This window comes from Physeter macrocephalus, chromosome 9 (genome assembly GCF_002837175.3).
Source record: "Physeter macrocephalus isolate SW-GA chromosome 9, ASM283717v5, whole genome shotgun sequence".
NCBI classification, from domain to species: Eukaryota; Metazoa; Chordata; class Mammalia; order Artiodactyla; family Physeteridae; genus Physeter; species Physeter macrocephalus.
Window position 1 is genome coordinate 52,004,032 of NC_041222.1, and position 22,545 is coordinate 52,026,576.

A 22,545-nucleotide genomic window follows, 5' to 3' on the forward strand; every position below is an offset into this window, starting at 1 on the left:
CAAATTCATCTCTTGACTGTGTATTACTAATGATGAGAAAAAAATTTGATACTTTTAAAATAAAGGCTAGATCCAGAATTTGTTCAAAAGTTTATTTAATAACATGTCATAATAATTCTTTCCCAATCTCCCTAGAAATACAATAAGTAAACTATCCCTCACAAAATTTTACCAAATAAAATAAAGCTCAGAATAGCATATACATTCAACAATAAATTTTAAGAAAATATATCTTTGAAAAAATAAAAGGCTTTATGCAACAGAAAATGATTATTTGGCTTATAAATGAATAGAAAAATTGATATAACCAACATTACTGTGATATTCTGCTTTTTTATGTTTCTTTATGCAAAATTGTTTCTTCTGATAAAATGTTGTTGAAAGTTTCCACAAGTGAAAACTAGAAAGAGTTTGCATAATTGTAGTGGGGGGAACTAGAAGGAAAACAACTTCAAGTACAGGCAAAAAGAAAATCATTTCAAGAACACTATATTTTAATATTTTCAGTAAAGGAAAAATATACAAAGACGTTTGGAAAAAATGTAAAAGATTGCTAAAGGTCAAGAGAGGAAAATAGTCATGTTTAACTTCATAGACATTTTAGCCTAAAATTTTATCCTCTCTAGTTCAATAAGCTCTCAATTATAAATAAGTTACCTATGAAATAACAACTTTAGAAAATTTTGATAGCACTTTTAGAAAATTTTCTACACTGTATTACCTGGTACAGGTTCTGTATCATTAAATGAAAGTCTAACATTTAATATTTTTGAATGAGTACGTGCCACTGAAACTTTTGGCATTAGGAGGACATAGTAGATAGAGAGAAGTTGAATCCCTGGACTTTCCTTGGTAAACAGATGGGAGCTGTTCCTAGCAAAATGTCCAGGGAAGAGTTCAGATGAAAGAATAACTCCAATTTCTCAGGTGCAGAGAGGATATCACAGGTTTACATATCACAAGCTAACGCTAATTTACAAAGCAATCTGAAAAACATCAAATTGCAGTAATAAGAAAAGGTGACATTTGTACAATTTCACAGTCCTTTTATGCATTCTGTTCCTAAAGTAGGATAGGAAGATTTTCTGTCTCTCTAAGCTCTGTCCTAAGAGAGAACTACTAGCTTGCCTGAATGCCCAGCAGGCCATATGGGAAACAACTGGGTGGTCATTCATGTTGACCTACGGAGAGCTCAGCCTGGCATGATTATACCACTGTGCACTTATTAATGATCTTCATTTAGGACTTGAAACCTATTCAGTATGGATCCTGTTTCATTTGTGCATTTTATTTGCAAAACATTTTGCCAGTTTTGACTTTAATATTTCAAAAACTGATGAAGGCCCATGCAGCGAAAAGTCAGATCTGCATTTATATCCTACCTCTCCCATTTGCTGTGTGACACTTCTAAATTTGTTTACTATTATGGAGTCTTAGCATCCTCAGTTTTACAGTGGAAGATAAGGCTTCAACTTCCTGGGATTTTATGAAGCTTAAATACCCTAATGTGTGAAATGTACTAGCACAAATCTGGCACACACAGAAAAGTCACAGAAGATAATAAATATTAGTCCTTTTATTCCTTGTTGACCATCCTTTCATCTACTATAACTCTCTAAAGGATGGAGCATGTTCCTGTTGGACTGAGCCACTAACTGTAGCAGAGATTCTTACAGTGAGAGTTAAGAACTCATGTTCCTGATGAGGGATATGAGTCTTAGAGGGAGAGTAGCTGGACAAAGAAAAATGGTACTTTGAAAAATGCTCCAAAGATTATTCTTACATGTCTCACTTAGGGTGTGGGTACTAAAAATCATACTAGTGGACTAGCTTAAGTGCAAGGAAATAACATCATTTAGAAATTAAATATAATTAATGTCAGCTTGAAAAAAATAAGTTCACATGTTTAGAGTATTAGAAACAGTACCCCAATGGATTTATCAGTATGCGGAATTTCTTGGCTAAAGAATAATGCACACTATTCATTAGGATAAACCTTTTAAAAGTGCCCATCATCACCACCACCACCACCAAAAGGAACACCAGTTTACAGCCCCTTCCACATAACGTGGTGACTTTTTTTCTTCTACATCTTTGCCAACACCCAATGTTATCTGTCTTTAATTGCCACCACCCGCTCTCTCTCAATCTGACCTCTTATGTCCCTTGGCCATCAACTTCTGTTTCTGGAAGTGACAGTCCCTAGTAAGCCTGTATAGTACAATGGTTAAAAATATGGTCTCAGGACTTAGACTGCCTCAGTTCAAATCCCTGCATTACCACTTACTTAAGTATGACATCTTGAACAAGCTGCTTAAACTCCTGGTGCTTCAGAATCCTGCTAGGGTTGGTGTGACAGTTACTTTATTTTAAATGAGTTTATATAATTTATATGCATAGAAGAGTACCTAAAAATAATTACAGAAATGCTTATTAGTAGTATTTATATTAGTTTCCTATTTCTGCTATAACAGATTACCACACAATTAGTGGCTTAAAACAACAGAAATGTATTGTTACAGTTCTGGAAGTATGAAATGAGTCTATGAGGGGTAAATCAAGGTGTCAGCAGGGGTAGTTCCTTCCTGATACTCCAGGAGAGAATTTGTTCTTTGCCTCTTCCAGCCTCGGGTGACAGCCAGCATTCCTTGGTTTATGGCCGCAGCAGTCTAACCTCTGCTTCTGTTCCACATTGCCTTCTCTTCTGTAATCAAAGTTCTCTCTGCCTGACTCCTATGAGGACTCCTGTGATTACACGTGCAGCCCACTAGAATAATGAGGAAAATCCCTCCATCTCAAGATCTTTAACTTTAATCACATCTGCTCAGACTCTTTGGCCATATAAGGTAACATTTACAGACTCCAGGGATTAAAACTTGGATAACTTTGGGAGTTTTATTTAGCTTAGCACACTACTTTTTTAAAAAGTTTATATGGGAATGCTTGCATATTTATCATCTATTTGTTGACTCTATATATTTTGGACACTATATTTTATCAGTTAGACAGAATACAAATATTTTCTCCCAATTTGTCTTTTGCCTTTTAACTTTGCTCATGATAACTTTCATAATACAGGAATTTTAATGAGCATATCATTTATGACTTTTAACATTTCTGTCAGAAGGAAATAAAGAAAAATGGCACAACCATAACATAGAATGGTATGCAAACACTGAAAAAAGTAAGTGGATCTATATATTAAGCTAGAAAAATATCTCATAAATATTGCTCAGTGATGAAGGATAGTCATAGGTTTTATGGAAAGTGTAATTCCATTTTACATATGAAAGCTTTTGAATGAGCCCTCCAAACTTCTTAGTAACTGCTAAGGAGACATTATTAGGAGGTAAGGTAAATAAATTATTACTTTTTAGTTAATGTTAATTCTGTTTAAATTGTTAAACAATAACTATAGTTATATTTCATTTATATAATCAAACCTGAAATGAGAATATTAAAGTCCAAAGAGAAGTACATTTAAATTGCTAGAGAATTTCAGAGGAAGTAGATAATTACTTATGTCCAGGAGAAATGAAAGAGGCAACACTTGCGAAAGGAAAAACAGATTTGACCACAGAGCACAGATTAATAGTGTGCTTTCGAAGGTAATTTAATTTAATAGGAACAAACCTGAGTGAGGGTGTGAAGGTTAATTTTATGTGTCAACCTGACTGGGCTAAAGGATGCCCAGATAGCTAGTAAAACATTATTTCCGGGTGTGTCTGTGAGTGTTGCGGAAAGCACTTGAATTAGTAGACGGAGTAAAGATTTGCCCTCATCAGTGTGGGAAGGCATCATCCAACTTGTTGAGGGCCTGAATGAAACAAAAAGGTGGAGGAAGGGCAAATTTTCAGTCTTCTTTAGCTGGGATATCCATCTTCTGCTTTTGGACATGGCAGCTCCTGGGTCTTGGGCCCTCAGAATCTGAGATGTACACTAGTGGTCCCTCTGGTTCCCAGGCATTAGGATCAGACTGAATTATACCATAGGCATTCCTGGTTCTCTGGCTTGCAGATGGCAGACAGTGAGACTGCTAGGCTGGCATAACCACATGAGCTAATTTCTATAATAAATCTCCACTATATATATATATATATATATATATATATATATATTACCTTCCATATTAGTCAGCAGGATTCTCCACAGAAAAGAACCAATAGGAGATGTATATATATATATATATATATATACATCTCCTATTGGTTCTTTTCTGTGGAGAATCCTGCTGACTAATATGGAAGGTAATAAGGAGATTAGGTAAGTAAGAGGAAATAATGATAAAATGTTTCATTTGGATTAAATCTTAGAGGCTTTAATATAAGAGAACGTTTAGATTTACTCCTCCCAGGTTAAGAACCTCAAAGCATAGTAACTAGTGGAGAGTCACTGACCATTGAGAGTACAGTCAAATTTACCTAAGTTATTTTAAGGCAATAAGACAATCCATGCATTAAGAACAAACAAACAAGACACATGCAGGTGAGGGTACACCTGGGGTAATTTTCATCTTACATCGGGCATGGTCTTATATATCATCATTCTTCCAAGTCTCTTAAATGCTTTCAGTGTCTTAAAACCCACCATGAAAAAAAATAACGTTATGCATATGCTGACTGGCTGTCAAAAAAAAACAATGATAAAGGAGACATTAAAGAAATTTAATCTGTCATGATAGAAAATATTTCTGAAAGAAATTGATGTCATGAGCAAAAGTATCATATACAGAGCGATATATAGTCATGCTTTCAATTGCTAGAAATTTAAAAAGATAATAGCACAAGTTAAATACAGGCCTATGATCAAACTTAACCCTGTAGTGTGTGTGTATGTGTGTGTGTGTGTTTGGCCAGTATCAGAAGTCCACTACATCACACTCAAAAAAATTTTAATGCCTGGTATACCAATGCTCATAGCAGCATGAGTCACAATAGTCAAAAGGTGGAAACAAACCAAATCTCCATTGATCTGTGAATAGATGTGGAATAATATTTAGTTTTAAAAATAAATAAAATTCTGACACTATAACATAGATGAACCTTCAAAACATTATGCAAAGTGGAATTAGCCAGACACTAAAGGACAAATATTCTATGATTCCACTTACTTGACATACCTAGAATAGTCAAATTCACAGAGGCAGAAAGAATATTAGTCGGGGTTGGGAGTAGGGAGTGATGAATAGGGAGCTGTTTCACATGCATGGAATTGAGTTTGCATGAAAAAGTTCTGGAGTTGCACAGTTATAATAACTGCACAACAATGTGAATGTCACTGTATTATACACTTAAAAATGGAGAAAATAGTAAATTGTATGTTATATATATTTTACCACAATGAAAACAAAATAAAATGTCTGCGAGGATTGAGAGGACCTTCTTCTTGTAAAGGAAGTGGTATAAAATCATTTTCATAATGTAACGCATGAGGAAGAAAAAATTGTTCAAAGAAGATTTTATCATTATTAGATGTTAACATTTTATTATACTGTGATTCCTCTTGATTGTAATTCATATTTCACTGTTTAAAACCTTTAAATAATGTCTACTGAGTGCACATGCTTGGAAAAAAGTCTACACTAAAAATTCTTTTTCTAACATAATTTATATGTATAAGACATGTAAGACTTCTTACCAGCAATCAAATGGCTAGATAACCATGGTTGCAGGAGAATTTGCTGAGGTTTGAGCTGCCTCAGTTTCACCCTGTTTTAAAATTTAACTTCAGGTAAAACAACTTAATCTGTGATTACTAAAAAGCAAACCTTCCTCCATTAATCAAATTATCTTTTTAATTACAATATGTATGCAATTATTCAAGGAAATGTATTGACTTAAATAATGTTTAAGACTATGAATTAAATTTCACCTATGAGCCCAAGTCCATTAACTCAGCTTAAAAGAAATTTGACAGTACGTATTTAATTACTGATATCCTACTGAAATTTGCATTTAATAAAGAGAAACATTTCCTAAATACTAAAGAGCTTTAAGATATGAAATGAAATAGTCTATGTCTTGAAAATGAATCTAGTCTTAAAAGGAAGAAAAATTAATAGAGTCATGTTCAAAAGCCTTTAATAGGCCTGTAAGGCTGAAATAGCACCCCTTGGGTCTCTCATTATGAAGTAACATTTTGCTCATAGACTTGAGGATGAAAAACGAAAGCCAGTCTCCAGTGAACGATCACATTATACACGGAACACAATGTGCAGAATATACATTCTTTAGTATTCAGTAATGATCTTAGCAATCTCATCTCAACAGATACTAAGAACATTTCAAAAAATGGGCAAGGAGACCAAATTTCAGGTCTACAAACTAGAAAGAACTCAATATAGCATTTTTTCCCCTAAAACTCAAGCTAAAGGAAGAGTTTGGCCAGAAAGTTGAGGCTGTGCTATGTCAACATGGCTCTTTAATTCCGAAAGGAGATAGAAAATATAGAAATCTGATCCAATTATACATTTTTACTGAGTAATCATACACACATACGATACACTTATATATAAGAACCAAGAATGATAGAGCTTAGTTGCTGTCAATGACTTGACAATCATGTTCCAAAGAGAAGAAAGCACACTGTGGGGTCCAGCAACAACAATGAAATATTTGTCCCCAAGGTGATAGTTCTCTCTGTTCACAGTATATTGGCCAGAACTAATATCAAGGCCCCATTCACTCACAAAAAGTTAAATAAGTATAAACCTACATACTAGATATATTTGGCAAACAACCACATTGTAGTCAGAGCACATTGAATTCAAAGTATGAGGCATTTTACCAACTTTTTATATACATTATTTTGATCATAGATATATAATATACATTTTGCAGATAAAGAACATACATCTCAGTAGTTTACTTGTCCAAAGTCACTTATCTAGTTGGCACAGAAGATGATAACTAAACCTAGATTTATCAGGATTTTCAACTTCCCATGTTGCATATTATAAGAATCTGTGTCCCATTTACCTTGGGTATGAAAAGATGATATTTGAACAAAAGACTAGGAATTTCTCTGGGTCAAACGGCTCCAACCAAAGAGCTTATTCAATGTAGAAACATCATCTGTGTATGACTCTGACACTGATCACCCAGTATGTTGAAGCTAGTCTTTGAGTTCTTGCAATAAGAATCTAGCACATTTCCATTTAACTTATAAAACATGTTCCTTCCAGGGTTTTGGCACTTGTAACAACTTTTCTAATTAAACTAACTCCTAGAAAATAAATAAACAGTTTTCTTGACATTTTAAAACTGATTGCTTTTTCACCCTGGTTGTTACTATTTCTTGTAACTTTTAGGTATCAGTTGTTTGCCAATACTATACAATAAAATGAACCCCTTGATCACTAAGTACTACTATTGGGACTTTCCAATATGATGCATTTTCTAATCACTAATTGGTTCATGCTTCACTATTGTTTTCCAGATTCTGGTGTCTCTATTTGATGAGCATTGAAAAAAAATTTCCACATTGGATGTGACATTAAAAAATAAAGTTCCTCTGAAACAACTGTGCATCCTGAAACTCTTAAATAGTTTAAAAAGCTGCTCACAGTAACTCTCACAATTTACTGAACATGTATGCATGTTCAATATATCACTTTTTCTAAACAAAGTATTTCAAAGTTTGACGTATTTACCTTTTTTTTCTCTAAGGTGCTATCTGAGTGATAGGAATTTTATTTCCTGACTCAAGCTATTTCATAGGTTGAACAAATGCATAACTTCTAACACAATGCCATAATGTAGACATGCTATCGACATAAAAAAGAATAATGAATCAACATGTTCTGTCTTCATTTAACAAGCATCCCCATGTCTGAAATCCTTTAAAATTGTTTGGTGTTTTCACCCATTTTCATTTGGACTCAACAAGCACTGTGGAGACAGCTAGAGGCTTCAGTCAAACATTTTTTCTCCACAATTTCCCCCCAGTGATATAGATTTTTGTCCTTCTTTTATCAAAAGCCTTCAGACATAGGCCCACAGAGTAAGGTAAATGAGAGGAAAGTGAAGTTCTAGACAATCTTATACAAGTAGCTCAAAATGTTTACAGATTCTGCCTTTGCTCTAAGCCTAACCTAGGTCAGTAATCACAGTAAACCAATCCTTTCATACATATTTTCAAGAAAGCAGTGAAATAAGATTACTGGTTCTTTCAGTGAGCACATATTTCACCCCAGAGGGCTTCAAGCTAGCCGGTAGCATGACTCTGTGTGTGTGTGTGCGTGTGTGTGTGTGTGTGCGTGTGTGTGTGTGTGTGTGTGTGTGTGTGTGTGTGCGTGCGCGCACGCACTCAGACTTCACAAAACTTAGTGAAGGTGAATATGGGCAAGGAGAATGATTATTCCCAGTATGCTGGGTGAGGGAACAGTCAATAAACCAGGCACCTTCCTATGCATATTCTTTATATTAACCCATTTAATCTATACAAATTTGGCATGAATGCCACTTTTGATCTGCATTTTTCATTTAAAGACACAACCTTCTAATTAAAGTGAATAGTCCAGATACACAGAAAGCAAATGGCAGAGGGGCAATCTGAACGTATAATTTAAATCATATGTTTTTTAAAATATGCTGTCTCATAAAACAATTATGACCACCCACTAGGGGCCTCATTTGCATATACATCCTTTTGCTTCTGGGACAACTGTCATAAGAAATTTCAGAAGCCCAAAGTGGCCTTCTTTGCCTTATGAAAAATACTTATCTCAGGTAACATTTTAGACTTCCAGGTGAAAAAAATTGGAAAGTACTTGTCTATCTTGATCTTTGATGGAAGTGACTTACATGAGCCCAAGTTTGTAAGTGTAATACAAAGATAACTTCCACTGTACATTTGCAATGCCAATTGCCTTGTATGTTTCCCTGATCCTAAGTGACCACTATGAAGTTTGTGAACCTCTGGCAGGCACATGGAGGCTCAGGCACCACACAACTTATCACCTAGGGTTACCAAACTCCTAGTCTGCCTCACAGTGAAACAAAGAGGTATAGCACTTAGCCAGGGTCTCCAAATCTCCCTGGCAGATCTAGTGATACATTTTAGTAGAGAAGATCCCAGAAAATAAAACTGACAGATGACTGAGGGTGTGTGTGGGGAAAATGAATGGTGGTTTCAACAGCCTTACTGGGGGCTTCTCAGAGGTGGTGAGATTCTTGGAGGTGATTCAATCATCTGAGAAAGTAGTCAACCGATATGAAGACTAACAAACATTTTATAGCAGTGGACATAGCAAGAATCTGGGGAGGAATAGAAGAAAGAATAGCAGCAAAATGTATTTTAAATAGCAAAATATTAAGAAAAAATGAAAACCTTTTTTCAAATGATACAATTAAAAAATTTATATGTAAAAAAATACACAAATATTGTGATTAACGTTTCTGTGTTCATTTCTTAATTAGGGACTCTGAATTAAAGAAAAAATAATGAAGGTGAGAAGTAGGTTATAGGTCTGAGGCTTCATGAACAGTTGGCTATATTCTTCAGAATATTATGAAATATAAGGGAACAGAGTGGTTGTCTCAGGCTCCTGAGCCCCAGTACAGAAAAGATTTCCTTCTTCTAAAAGGAGAAAAGAAAAAAAAAACTCTTCATGTGAAATCTACAGGCTGGGCCTTCCAAGAATTTCTGTCTCAATAGAGCTAAACTGGGAAATAGCAGAAGACATTCTGGCTATGTGCTTATTCAATGCCAGGAGGTGCTAAAGACTTTGGATATGAGTCTAGGTGCTGAGGATGATTGGGAATTTGATTTTTCCCTTTGTACGAGCCAGCATGGACAAAGAAGAGGCTTACATTTGAATGAATTTCGTGGAACAGTAAATGGAACACAATATTTCAGCTAATGCTTTCAGTATGTGTTTATGTGAAATCTAGTAAAAACCTAGAGCAATAAAGTTAATGCTTTATCCTTTCTAGCAAAGATTAATTCTTTTAATAATTCAAGTTGGTTTATCAGATTTGTTGAGGGAATTTCTACTAAGCAAGTGGAAGAACAGTTCAGGCCTAGTGTGTCTCATTTTGGTGAGCATGTATTATTCTCCCCCACCCCGGATTTTAATTTAGTGATTACTTTTGAAATTAAAATAAATTTATTGAGGACACTTAATCATCCCCCCCCTTTTTTTTTTTTACCCCCAGGATAAAGACTTTTGGTAATATCACATATCTACTTTAAATAGGTGAACATAAAATTTGTTGTCCGTGCTAGACATTTTCAAAAGTGAAAGTACATGCAATTATTAATAATTATATATCTATCTATATATATGGCTACACTTGGAAAATAGACATGAACTGGGATGGTTCGAGCAAACTAGTACATAAAGTTACCTTAGTTTTAAGGATCAATCCAATTAGGTATTACAGAAAGGTGACTGTAAATAATTCTATGGCTTCACTGCAAAACTAGCTTTCAATCACAGGCTTGTTCTCATTTACAGGTTTATGAAGAAACATGATTCAACAAATGCATTTTAACATGAAAGGCTTAAATATGCCAGGCTAAAACTGTCATAAGAGAAAAGATAAAATGCAATTTTTTATTCCTGTAATTATAGGTATTAATCCAGGAAAGTATGTAGCATGTGTATATTAATGCATTTGTTAATTCCTCCAAGATAGTTTCTGAGACATTAGAAAGAATCAATTAAAAACAGGCTTTCTTAGACAAAGAGTATAAAGGGATGTGATAATATTGCTAACTCTTGGTGGAAAAGAAAATATTTGAAAGTGGGAAACTTAATCCAGATCATTAGGGACAGTTAGTATTGAACAATCAATTGCAATGTGAAAATACTGTTATGTGAAGCTATAGAATTCTCTGTGACTTTGGTCAAGTTACTTAAACTCTCAGTACCTCAGCTTTCTCATCTGTGAAATGGATATAATAATAGTATTTCCATTGTAAGATTGTTGTGAGGATTAAATTTATATGTATAACATGTAAAATAGGGATGATATATAGTAAGCAGTATAATGTCTAGCTACTGATTTTATTGTGCTCCCTAAAATAATAAAACTGATCATATTTTGTAATCATTTATCATGACTTGCAATAACTTTCTGTTCCACCTTCTTTTGCTTGTTTCATGTAACATGACATAGCAACCACTGACAAACACATGTCTTTATGTGTATTACTGCTGTAAAGAAAATCATTTTGTGTTGCACCTCTCATGCATTCTTTCTGAAAACAGCTAAGCAGGGAATCCTCGCATAAGAAAACTATGCAACCATTAGTTTGTGCAACAATTAGTTACTGAGCATTTACTCTGTACCAGGGTTAGGGTACACAACAGGGAACATTCCATTCAAAGCCACTGTCTTATACTTTCTATAGATTGTACTAGGAAAAGTTAGACAAATAAACACTTTTATAATAGATGTGGTGGGTAGGTGCTCTGGAAGGAAAAGAAAATAGATTAAGTGGGATAAGAAGAGGCAGAGGTGAGGGAAAAGATCATTGTGATAAGGTGACATTTGAGCAGCGACTTAACGGTCACAAGGGGAAACCATCTGCTGTACATTGGGAAAGCATTCCAAGAAGGGAAACAAGTACATAGGACCTCAGCCCTGACGTTGCTTACCAGATTCCAGGAAGAGCAGGGAAGCGGGGTTAGCTTGAACAAGCAACAAAGGGGGACAGAGACAGAAGACCAGGTCTGAGAGGACACCAGATCATGAGTAACTCTTAAGGCCCTTGTAAGGACTTTAGCTTTCAACCTAAGTAAGATTAAGGAGAAATTGGAGGGTTTTGAGCAAAGACCATGTGAAATTGGAATACAGCATGCTTAGATTTTTGCTTTTAATATGGTGATCAAGAGACACAGGGAGACAAATTTCTGAGCTCCCTGAAACACTGGCCTGCAACTGGTCAATGGGAGATTCTGTCCTCCAGTTCTCCAGGTTCTCTACTGTCCTAGAGTCTTTAGAGGAGAGATGAAAGAGAAGTGAGAAAGTGAGAGAAAAGAAAAGAAGAAAAAGAGAAGAGAAAGAAGCGATCATTCCTGTGCAAGTAGGGCTCACTGCAACTTCTCCGACAGTCACGACTGCCTTAAAGGAGCAACTGAAGCAGAGTTCGTGCTGCTTCAAAGGAGGACAGCAGCCACACTCTTACTGGGTTCTGAATTTCCTAGCTTTGCCATGTAGTTGCTTTGTGACCCTGAAAGAGTCACGTGATTTACGTCTCAGTTTCTCATCCTTAAAGTACGCTAAAACTGCCTCCCAGGCTGGCTGTGAAAGGTAAGTGCCTGACATATAATATGAGAATATCAGTGTGTGTTGCTACTGTTTATGATAACAAAATGAGACTTGTGATAGGTTAGTATGGACTTCAGATGGTGCTTATCAAAATATCTTTATTATAAGATGTTCTTTACTGTAAAATGCACCATTAAGTTAAGGGCTACTGTAAGGCTAAATAAGAGACTACATTAAATGTTCTAATTGATTTTTAAATCTATCTAATTTTCAGAAATGTTAAAGTGTTATTAATATAAGGATAAATGCCACTTTAAAATGACAGTAATATGATTACCAAAAAGGAAGAAAAAATTTAAAAAGCAGTATTTGGCTAATACGTAAAACATGAGATCCAATAGGTAAGACTATTTCTGCCATGAAACTACCTTAAATTAGAAACCACAAATTATGGATGCATGTGCCAAAATATGACGGCTTCAGCAAGTGGTGAATTTGCATATACAATGATTTTAATCAAAGTCACCTATTTGATTGCACAATTATCTGTTTTGCATACACAAAATTTGAATTCTGTACACGTGAATCCTCATTTGTACAGGCACCCAATTATTTTGTTGGTGCAACTTAGAAATCCCTATTTAATATATTAGGGTGTTAGTTATCTTCCATTTATAGCAATATGGATTCAGTTTTTACTGACTAGTAAAACAGAACTCCTGGAAGAACATGGGAATGGATCCTACTTCTACTTATGACAGAGGGGGATGCTACTACACTTGCATTTTGTGCCAAGAAAAAGTAAAACACATGTTTTCTCACACATGCTTTTGCTTCTTTTTGCCTTCTTATTTAGAAGTTATTTCAAAATTTAAAGAAGACTTTAGTTCACAGGGAGAAGCCTTGAGTGGTGATCATATTGAGTTCACTCAGTTTTCCACATTATTAATCTTTAAATGATGGGAGTAGGCTGTTGATCCAACTACTCTTAAGCATTAGAGAAAATTTAGAGCTGGTAAAAAGTACCAAATTTATAGTCCTAAAGACAGATGCTCTCTATGGAGCTCCTAAACAACAACAACAAAACAGCTTGAAAGCAGTGAGGCAAAACACTCTATATTATTCTGGTCTTTCTGCACATTCAAGAATCTCCTTGGCCCTAAGTGAGGAAGGTGTGGTACAATAGGTTGGGAAAATTGATGACCACAATAATAAGGTTCTAGATAAGCAGGATGTCTGTTTTCTAACTAATTCATCCTGACAGGCCCACTGGGACACAAGCCTGTTCAAAATCCAAAGTTATTCACAACCTCATGTTAAGAGTTTGCTCTGCATTATAGATGGGTCACTGGTAACAGCAGGTGTCTTTTGCCATCTGACTCTTTCAGACTCAGGTCTTTTTTGCATGCTTTTGGGATCACGCTTGAGGATTCAACTAAGATCCTATTTGGTAACCTAAGTAGAAACAATATTATCGCTGCTCCTCCTATTGTTTACTCAAATGCAGATGTGTACTTGTGACAATGAGATTCTACAGTAGGGCAAGAGTAGAAATCCAGTTTGTAAATATTCACAATTTTGCCAACTACGTCATGATCCTATTTGGTAATCAGACTTTCAAAAGCTCTGAATCCTCGAACTTTGAACCTTGCCATCCAGCTCAATATTGAGTGTTGTATATTAAATTTCCTCTTGAATAATTAAATTTACTTATTATTGTTGGAATCCCAGGTCAAGTCTACCTATGGTGATTCTTCAACAATACCATGTGGTCCGTTTTTTTCCAATGTTCACTTTCAATATCTCCAGGAAGGAAACACGCTATAGTAGTTAAAAGCACAGTGGGTCTTGGAGTCAGCCATATCTGGTATGGGAGACTGAACCATGTCTCGAGGTATTTGTGCACTGGTTTTATTCCTTCCTACAGTGATTTTGGGTTTGGACATTTGTTTTGACCAATGAGAATTTAGCAAGCATGCTGCAAAGTGAGGCATTTGCAGTGTGGCTTGTTCCTTGGAACACTCCTTGGAACTGAGCTGCATGCTATGTGAAAGTATAAGTTATTCTACTAGAGATGAAGGTCATGTGGGGAGCCTCTGGAGGATGGATGACTCATCATGTAGAAAGAGGGGACATATGAAAAACTGAGACCTCCAGTTAAATGCCTACTTGAATGTAGCCACATAAGTGACCCCAGCCAACTTCAGGCAGAGCAGAATACCTGCCTAGTAAACCTACAGAATCATGAGGAATACCAAATGGTTATTTTAAGCCACTGAGATTTGGGGTGGTTTGTTACACAGAAATAGATAATTGATATATCTTGGATCAAATTCAGGTCCCATTACTTGTTTAGCTATGCAACTTGGGCTAGTTGTTGAAGCTTTCTAATCCTCACATTTTCCAGCTCTACATTATAACAATAATTATATGACCTCATAAGATTGTGAAATGGAAAAAAATAAAGTAATAAAAATAAAGAATTTAGTGCAATGCCTTAGCCATTGTAAGCGCTTAATGAACAGTAATTTTTATGATCAATTTCAGCACCTCAACCATCACCACCACTATGACAATCATCACTACTAACACCGATGCCAATACCAACACCGCTAACATTGCCACAAACACCTTCCTGCTAATCTAATGCTTTCACGATGCTCTTTGTGTCTACTGACATAATGAAAATCAATCTTTCCCAACTAAGACATTTCTAAAGCCTCATATACAGGAAAAACTTCTTTCTTTATGGTCAGTGATGATGCAAAGCAATGAAAGTAACTCATTTAGATATCCCTTCACATTATTTCATTAGTTTACTAAAGAGATAAAGAGATTTAGCAAGATCAGTCAGAAAGTAAATGGAATAGTCACATTTGAACCCATATCTTCTTGCCATGAATACTGTCTTTTAAAGAATTCTGGCTATTCTGAAAACAAGAGCCTCCCATGAAAAAGGAGTTTTCATAAAGACATACATTTTGTAGGGCTTACTGCTCTATTCCTACCATCTCGTGCTTAGAATCTGCTCTAGAAACACTTGTTAAATACATTAATCAATTGACAGTTGATAAGTAGTTTAGCAGAGCATGGGTTCTGGAGCCAGAATATCTTACACCAGAAAATCCCAGTTCTACCATTTACCAGCTATGTGAACTTGGGAAATTTAACATTTTTGTTCCCCACTTTCCTTAGATGTAAAGTGGATAACAATAGTACAGATTATCTAAGATTTTTTTAGGGCATATGAAACCCTCAGATCAGTACCTGACTAATAGTAAGCATCATATAATACCTAGTATTGATCATTATTATTTTGTTGTTATGTTGAGCTCTATTGTTATGTGTAATAGTACATATAAAATATTAATTTAAAGAAGAGGAATATGTTTACATATTGAAAGAAAGCCAGGAAAGAATGCAGTGTGTGGTCTAAAACAATGGCTTCCAAGCTCTGTTCTCAATTAGAACCATCGGATGATTAATAAAATTCTGATTCCTGGCCAATTCACTCTCTTCTCAATTCTCTATATTTATAACAATTGTACCAAAGGATAATGTTTGCACAGTCAAGTTAGGAAAGCACTAAAATCAAATTAATTTTAATAGTGCAAGTTCAATCATCCTATGATTTGATTAGGTAAGTTATTTTGGAGTATGGGGATTTTTCCATTGCCCTTCAAATTCAATCAGGTGAGGAGTTGAATATTCTACCCAGGGTTCACACCACATGCCATTTGGATGCCTCTTCTCTTCTTTTGCTTCTCCTTTCTCTCCCCTCATACTTAGAGCGAAGGTAACTACTCCTCAGTCAGTGACACTGACTCTCCTGAAATGTGAGGAAAAACTTATGGGGGTTGATAGGCCCTTGCTACCCAAAGTGTGGTCCATGGAGCAGTAACATTGAGAGTGTGTTAAAAATAGAAATCTCAGGTCTTAATGTAGGGCTTTGGTTCTCAACTCCAGTTCCCCATGGAATCACCAGGAAGCTGGACCATTAATCTTTGGATACCAGGCTCCACCCAAGAAACTCTGCGTTAATTGTTCTGAGGTGGGCCCAGGTGGTAACTATTTTTTCTCAAATCCTCCGGTGGTTCTGACATGTAGTTGGGGTGGAGACACACTCATTTCGAGGAAAGAGAGCAGAAAACTTCAGATTGATTTTATAACTTCTCCTTCCATGGCCTTCTCCAGGCTCCTAGGAGAATCCAGGTTCCAGAACGTCCTTTAGATTTCCTTACACCACTGGACAAGGAATTCTTGGCTTATTATTCAGGGCTACTGACCCACCCTGCCTAGTCTGACTTCTATCCTGCCTTCTTGATAATCTCCATGGAATCTGAATAAGCTTAACTTTTAGACTAGCTAACATTCATAATATTAATAGAACACTGTACTACATTTTCAATGCAAAAGTCAAGTACTTTGAAGCACAGCAATGTTGGTAATGTTTACTTATATTATGGTTAGGACTCCAACACCCATGACCATTGTTGTTTTTTTATAATTTTACTGTTGCAGGGTGATGATATTATGGCCTCTGAATGGACTGCAATGTTTTAAAAATGCATCTTGTTTTGTAAAATCTTATACCTCATGCACTTGAAAATTATTTAACTCAAACAAATTGACTTTCTTTAATCCTTCACAGTTTACCATGGATTAAACAGTTAATGAGAGGGAAGCTAGACTTTGGGGGCTAGCAAGATCCAGTTCTCTTTGTGTGTGGCTGAACTAAAACCAGCATTTTTCTCTAACCTTAAGATTAATCTTTACAAAGTGAAATAAGAGCACTAAAAATCAAATCCAAATCAAATGCTTGAAAAGTCACCTCTCAACTGAAATTCCTTGAATAGGGAGTAGAAGAAGAGAATTATTTATATAATATCTTGCTGTTTCTTGAACCAGCAGCTTTAGCATTACTTGAGAACTTATTGAAATACATATTCTTGATCTTTAGTGTAGTCCTACTGGATTAGAATCTACATTTTAACAAGATCGCCCAGGTGGTTCCTAGGCACATGTAAGTTTGAGAAACATTAGTAGAGTATACATTGGACTCACAAATTTTTTTTCCTCCAACATTTGTTCTTCCCTAACTCAAACCCCATACAGCATCCCATACATTTACCCGTTCCCCTTTTTTATCCAAGCTCTTTATAAACTTTTCTTGCATCTCCAAATTTCTTGTTATCCCTCCCCCAATCACCTGCCTCTCTGGCCATGTCTTATTTTACCAAAAATCTAGTCTATGGGCAGCGGCTGGATGATATACAAAGGTACGCTTTCATTAATTTTTTCTTTATTGCAGTTGAATAAGAGAGGCAATAGTGAAACTTTTTCTCCGTCTACTCTAAACCAATAAACTCTCAAAGAAGTAAAATGGGTAATGTCCTGATGCAAAGTCTTCTCCTTGTAAGTCTGAAAATGCAGAGTCCATAAAAATACCAGTTTCCCAGTATTGTAAAAACATACAAATATGTTCAGTTTGTTCCTCCAAGATAGAGATAAAAGGGTACCGACTTCTTCAGAGATGAATTAGATTGATACAAACCACACCCACTCATCTTAGTTTTCAATGACCAATCATGATAATCCAAGGCAATTATGTAAGTTAAGATACAAATTCTTTTTCTACTTTCAGTTCTCTTAAGAATAGTAGCAAAAAACAAAAATAATTATATCTGCCAGTAAGTGTTGGGTGTTTCACTTTTGATATAAACACTATAAAAAATTCCTTCTAAATACTTAAACAGTAACTAACAACAAGATACTATTTTTATAATTGATTGAGAGTGTGAATAAGTGAAGCATCTGTGAAAACAAACAACTCCATTGACATAATGTGGTTGAAAACTAAATTCTTTGTTTTAATTGAAAAAGAAGAGAAGAAACAAAACATCTTTAAAAATCTAATGTATTGCCAGAGAAAACCCCTTTCAAATTTCCTTTCTTGAGGGCACACCACTGCAGCCTATATTTTATTATCATTATTATATTTCACAACATTTAGTACCATGTTTCATTCTCCCACATGTAATATTACCCAATAGAAATCCCCAAAAGGAACCACAGTACATTCATAACAAAGACAACTGTCTTTCAACTTCCGCTTTCCAATATGATTTAATAAGGTATGAAACCAGAAAAATGAGAATCAGCCTGTCCATCATGGCCATGATCATTAATACCTCCATGAAATGAGGGAAGAAAAGAGAAACATCTGCTTCTTCTTACTAAACTTCCAGATAATTTAAAAATACTCAAAAATTATGTCTTTAAAAGACATTCTACTGCCTCTGATAGCATGAACATTTGTATGTTTTCTCAGGGTCATCCCTGGGCAAGGAGATGGGACAAGTGAAATGAAAAACATTTGGAAAACAGTAGCCGTTCCTAGGCTCCTGGTATATGTGTACAGGAGGCTCTCTGATTTCCAATTTTGGCTCAGATCAGAAGAAAAAAGGTAAGGGTTACATCCCTGAAAAAAAGCTCAGTCTACTCTAGGGCATGCCTGACTTTCAATCCATTTAAGTGCTCACATTTTTCCGGGTTTTAAAGGTGACATAAATCCCTTTGAATCTTAGAATGAAAAACATTCAATGCAGATTTGAGAAAAGAAAAACCAACTTACCACAGTAGTTCAGTTAATTGACAGGCACCATCATCTGAAACAACAAAGACATATTTTGATATTACAATCATAAAAACTACCAAACTTTTCAAATTGTCTTAAAACACTGACTGTGAATTTATATACAGAAGCAAAATTAAATAAGCAATGAAAATACCTTGTCTGATCTAAATCACTTAGTTTTTTTTTTTTCAGATGAAAGTGTTTCATCCCCACTATATTAGGTCCAAATTAGATAACTGGTTGTTTTTCAAAATCTTTTGTATACACACACTGGCATATGTATATTTCACAACATTTTCTTCTGGTGTTCAAGTTTAAAAGGTAGGCAGAAATACAGAGTCTCCTGTATAATACAATCTTGGTTCTGACATGAATGCAATCATGACACACTTATCCAAATACACAGCTCTGATAATGCCATATAAATTAGTTCACTGAGCTCAAAAATTATCTCTGTTTTCTATACAGAAAAAAGCTATAGTATTTATCACAGTGCTCAGCAGCTTTAGTCAGCTTCTCCTATTCTCCCTAAGATTCTCTCCCCAAATTCTCCAGTACATCCTCCTTCTACTTTTCAAGTTGATTTCCCACTATTTTCCCTTGTGCCGTGTCCTCACACCCTATATTAAACATGTACTTTCTTTTCTTTAACAATATTTTAATTTGCCCCCTTTCTTCTGCCTCAATATTCTTTCTACCCATTCTTTAGGTCCACCTCAAATAACGACTCCTCAGTGAAGCTTGTCTTGATGCTCAAAGAAGGAATGAGTCTTCTTTTTCTAGGTTTTCCCACCATATTTTGTATCTTATAACCATCTTCTGTCATTTAAAAGAATAGTTGCATTGCACCTGTTTCTGCTAATAAAGTTTTAATTTTAAAGGACTATTAATATCTATTATGAATGAAACACTTTAGTTTCATGAAAAAACAAATTAAGGAATTGAAGAAAATTTCCTCTCTTGATAAATGACTTTGTAGGCAAGTTCTTTAATACTTTTTATACCATATGGGAATGCATTTTCTCTTTTTTGTAATATTTTAAAAAAGCATTATTTTTTGCAGGCTTGAATTTTGTATGGAAAGGTGATAATACTTACTAGACCTCTATTAGCACTGCATATGTTTGAAATCAGTGTTTTGAAGAACAGTGACACATTTGCCTTCAACCATGAACATGGTCACCCCAGCAGCAAGACTGACATTAGTAGCATAATCTTAGAAAAAAAATCTCTTTATGTAGAATGAAATGATAACATTGCCTTGTTGGTAATTTTTTTACTTCTGGCCAATTATGTCAGATCAGACTGCCTATGTGAAGCATGCAGGTGTATTACACATTCACAATATCTCATCCTTCATTCTCCTTCTGGTCCCACAATCACTTTGGGCTTCAAAATGTTGGCAAACAATTCTGTGCAATTACTCATATCAGGGTTTCTTTTCTTTTTTCCCTAGATGATTATAACTTGGCTATCCATATATTTTATTAAAGACTTTCTTACTCTTTTCATGTAACATATTAAATATCCAGAAAAAGTACCATTGAATTATTAAATTTTAAATTACAGAAGTAAACATTTTAATGTGGATATTTAAAATAAGAGCAATGTTTCTTCATTTGGTTAGAGGGAGAACTTTATTAGATTCTTTGTACCTAAACCTAGAATGTGATATTTCATCTTCAGAATTATGTATTCTTTATTCCAACCCTCTACAGTTCTTTTCATAGGAAGAACAACGGTATAACACATAATTAAGAAAAAAAAATATATATATATATATATTTAAATTGTGATTCAGGGAAGCTCCTAAAGTAAAGTAATACTCAGTAATTGAACATGTGTTGATAGTTGAGTCTACAACCAGGTCATTAGTGGACACTTTCCCCTACAAGGGTCAAAGTTAGCAAAGTGTTTTAGCATGAGTAAATAAGATATCATTATGGAGGTACCTTCAGAAATACTAATAAAAATGAATTTGTATTCAATTGAGTTTAGATATAATTATTAATATCTGGCAACCTATATGACTTTGATTTCCTTAAAAAATAAAGTGTGGACTTTACATACTGGTTGGTTGAGGCTGGTACTTGTAGATAAGGAAGCAAAAAAATGTCAGTGGTAAGCACCCTGGAATTTATTGTTGCCTTGCTCTTCTGTGCCAGATGTAATGCAAATATAGTTGGGCTAGGAACTTCAGGGATGGATGGTAATGATCTGATGGTAGTCTCCTGTTTCATTCAAAAGACAACCAAAATTTAATAAAGAAAATCCCATTAGAAGGAAATGTTTAGCAGGGAATGTTCTCATTGATATCTGTTCCAGGGATATGTCAACAAAGACTTTCTTTCACTTGAGTGGAATTGCCAAAGAACAGGACCAATCAAAATCTCTAATTCTACTGAATAGTACCAGAAATATTTTCAATTATCTGTAATTTCTAACATTTTCATCTAATTCACTACCTTTGTTTATCCATATTTTCTATCTTTCTTTCCTCCCTCCCTTCCTTTTTGTCAAATATATTTTCCATTCTCTTTTTTTCTTCTGCATTTTGATCAGGTCCTGAGAATGGCATCCACAAAATATGGAAATCCTTCCACATAAAACAGATAACTTACTAAGTGTATACTAAGTGTATAATTAATGGAGAAGAAAGAAGATCCTATCAAAAACTTTAGAACTTTTGTTTTGACTCTGGAGTTGCTGGCACAAGTGTGAGAATGGAGTCATCCCAAATAAAATGGTTTATGGGTAGCACATGCACCTATATATATTTTTTTCTTAAAAGAAGTTTTCTGAAGACTTTTCATATGCAAATTTATTCAAATAGCATTTACAATTAGCCATCCACCTCTCCATATCTGACCATTTAATTCTCATAAAGGGCATCTATTTTCTATAAAAGAATCCCAGTGTTTGAATGCAGGAACAGAATACTAAATTGGATATAATTCCAGTACTGTGATTATATTATTTGTTAGAAAACGAAGTGAAGAATAAATTAAATATGTATTACTGCCTTCTCTGTATATCTCTATAAGCAGGTGGTAGGAAGAAGCCAGCTATTTCTGTATTTACTTGTAGAACCAATTATAAAAATAATTATGAAAACAAATGCAAATAGGTACCGATTCCGGGCATAGAAAATTATTTTAGCAATGAAATTCCTGAGTTCCAGTAACATCACTGAAACACATGCTTGCATACATAATACGTACATATCATATGTATCTCTATCTATCTCTGACATACATATACACACACACATATACATATATAGATACAGATATACACGTAGGTGGCCAGAGGAATTCTCCTTTCTAATTTCATCAGATTTTCTCTTAGCATTTCCTTTTTCTTCATACCAAAACTCCAGTCCTCAGTTTTCATATCATTCATGAGCAAGCGCAGGACTTGAGCGGAAGTGACAGAAGATGATGGTAACAGGGAAAGGAACCAAGAGTAAAAGGGAATTGCTATGACTAAGCCTCACTACATATATTCCATAAACAGCCCCTGAGACAAAGCCCAGAATAGACTTCTTTATTAAAGAAAAAAAAAAGGCTAAACATTAGGTTTTACTTTTTTCTCTTGAAGTACAAATTACTCTTATTTTGGTCATAATTAATTGTGAATTATTTATCTTTACGTACAGAGCTAAGTAAAAATACAAATTAAAGTAGCTCC

General features: G+C 34.9%; 1 long non-coding RNA gene across 1 annotated transcript in view; it reads right to left on the bottom strand.

Moving 5' to 3' along the window:
• LOC129392419 (uncharacterized) overlaps positions 1-22,545 on the bottom strand; it is a 652,843-nt gene that overhangs the window by 89,456 nt on the left and 540,842 nt on the right. The window contains exon 5 of the long non-coding RNA XR_008618245.1: positions 18,853-18,886. This is a non-coding gene — a long non-coding RNA (uncharacterized lncRNA). The remainder of the gene's footprint in view (positions 1-18,852; positions 18,887-22,545) is intronic.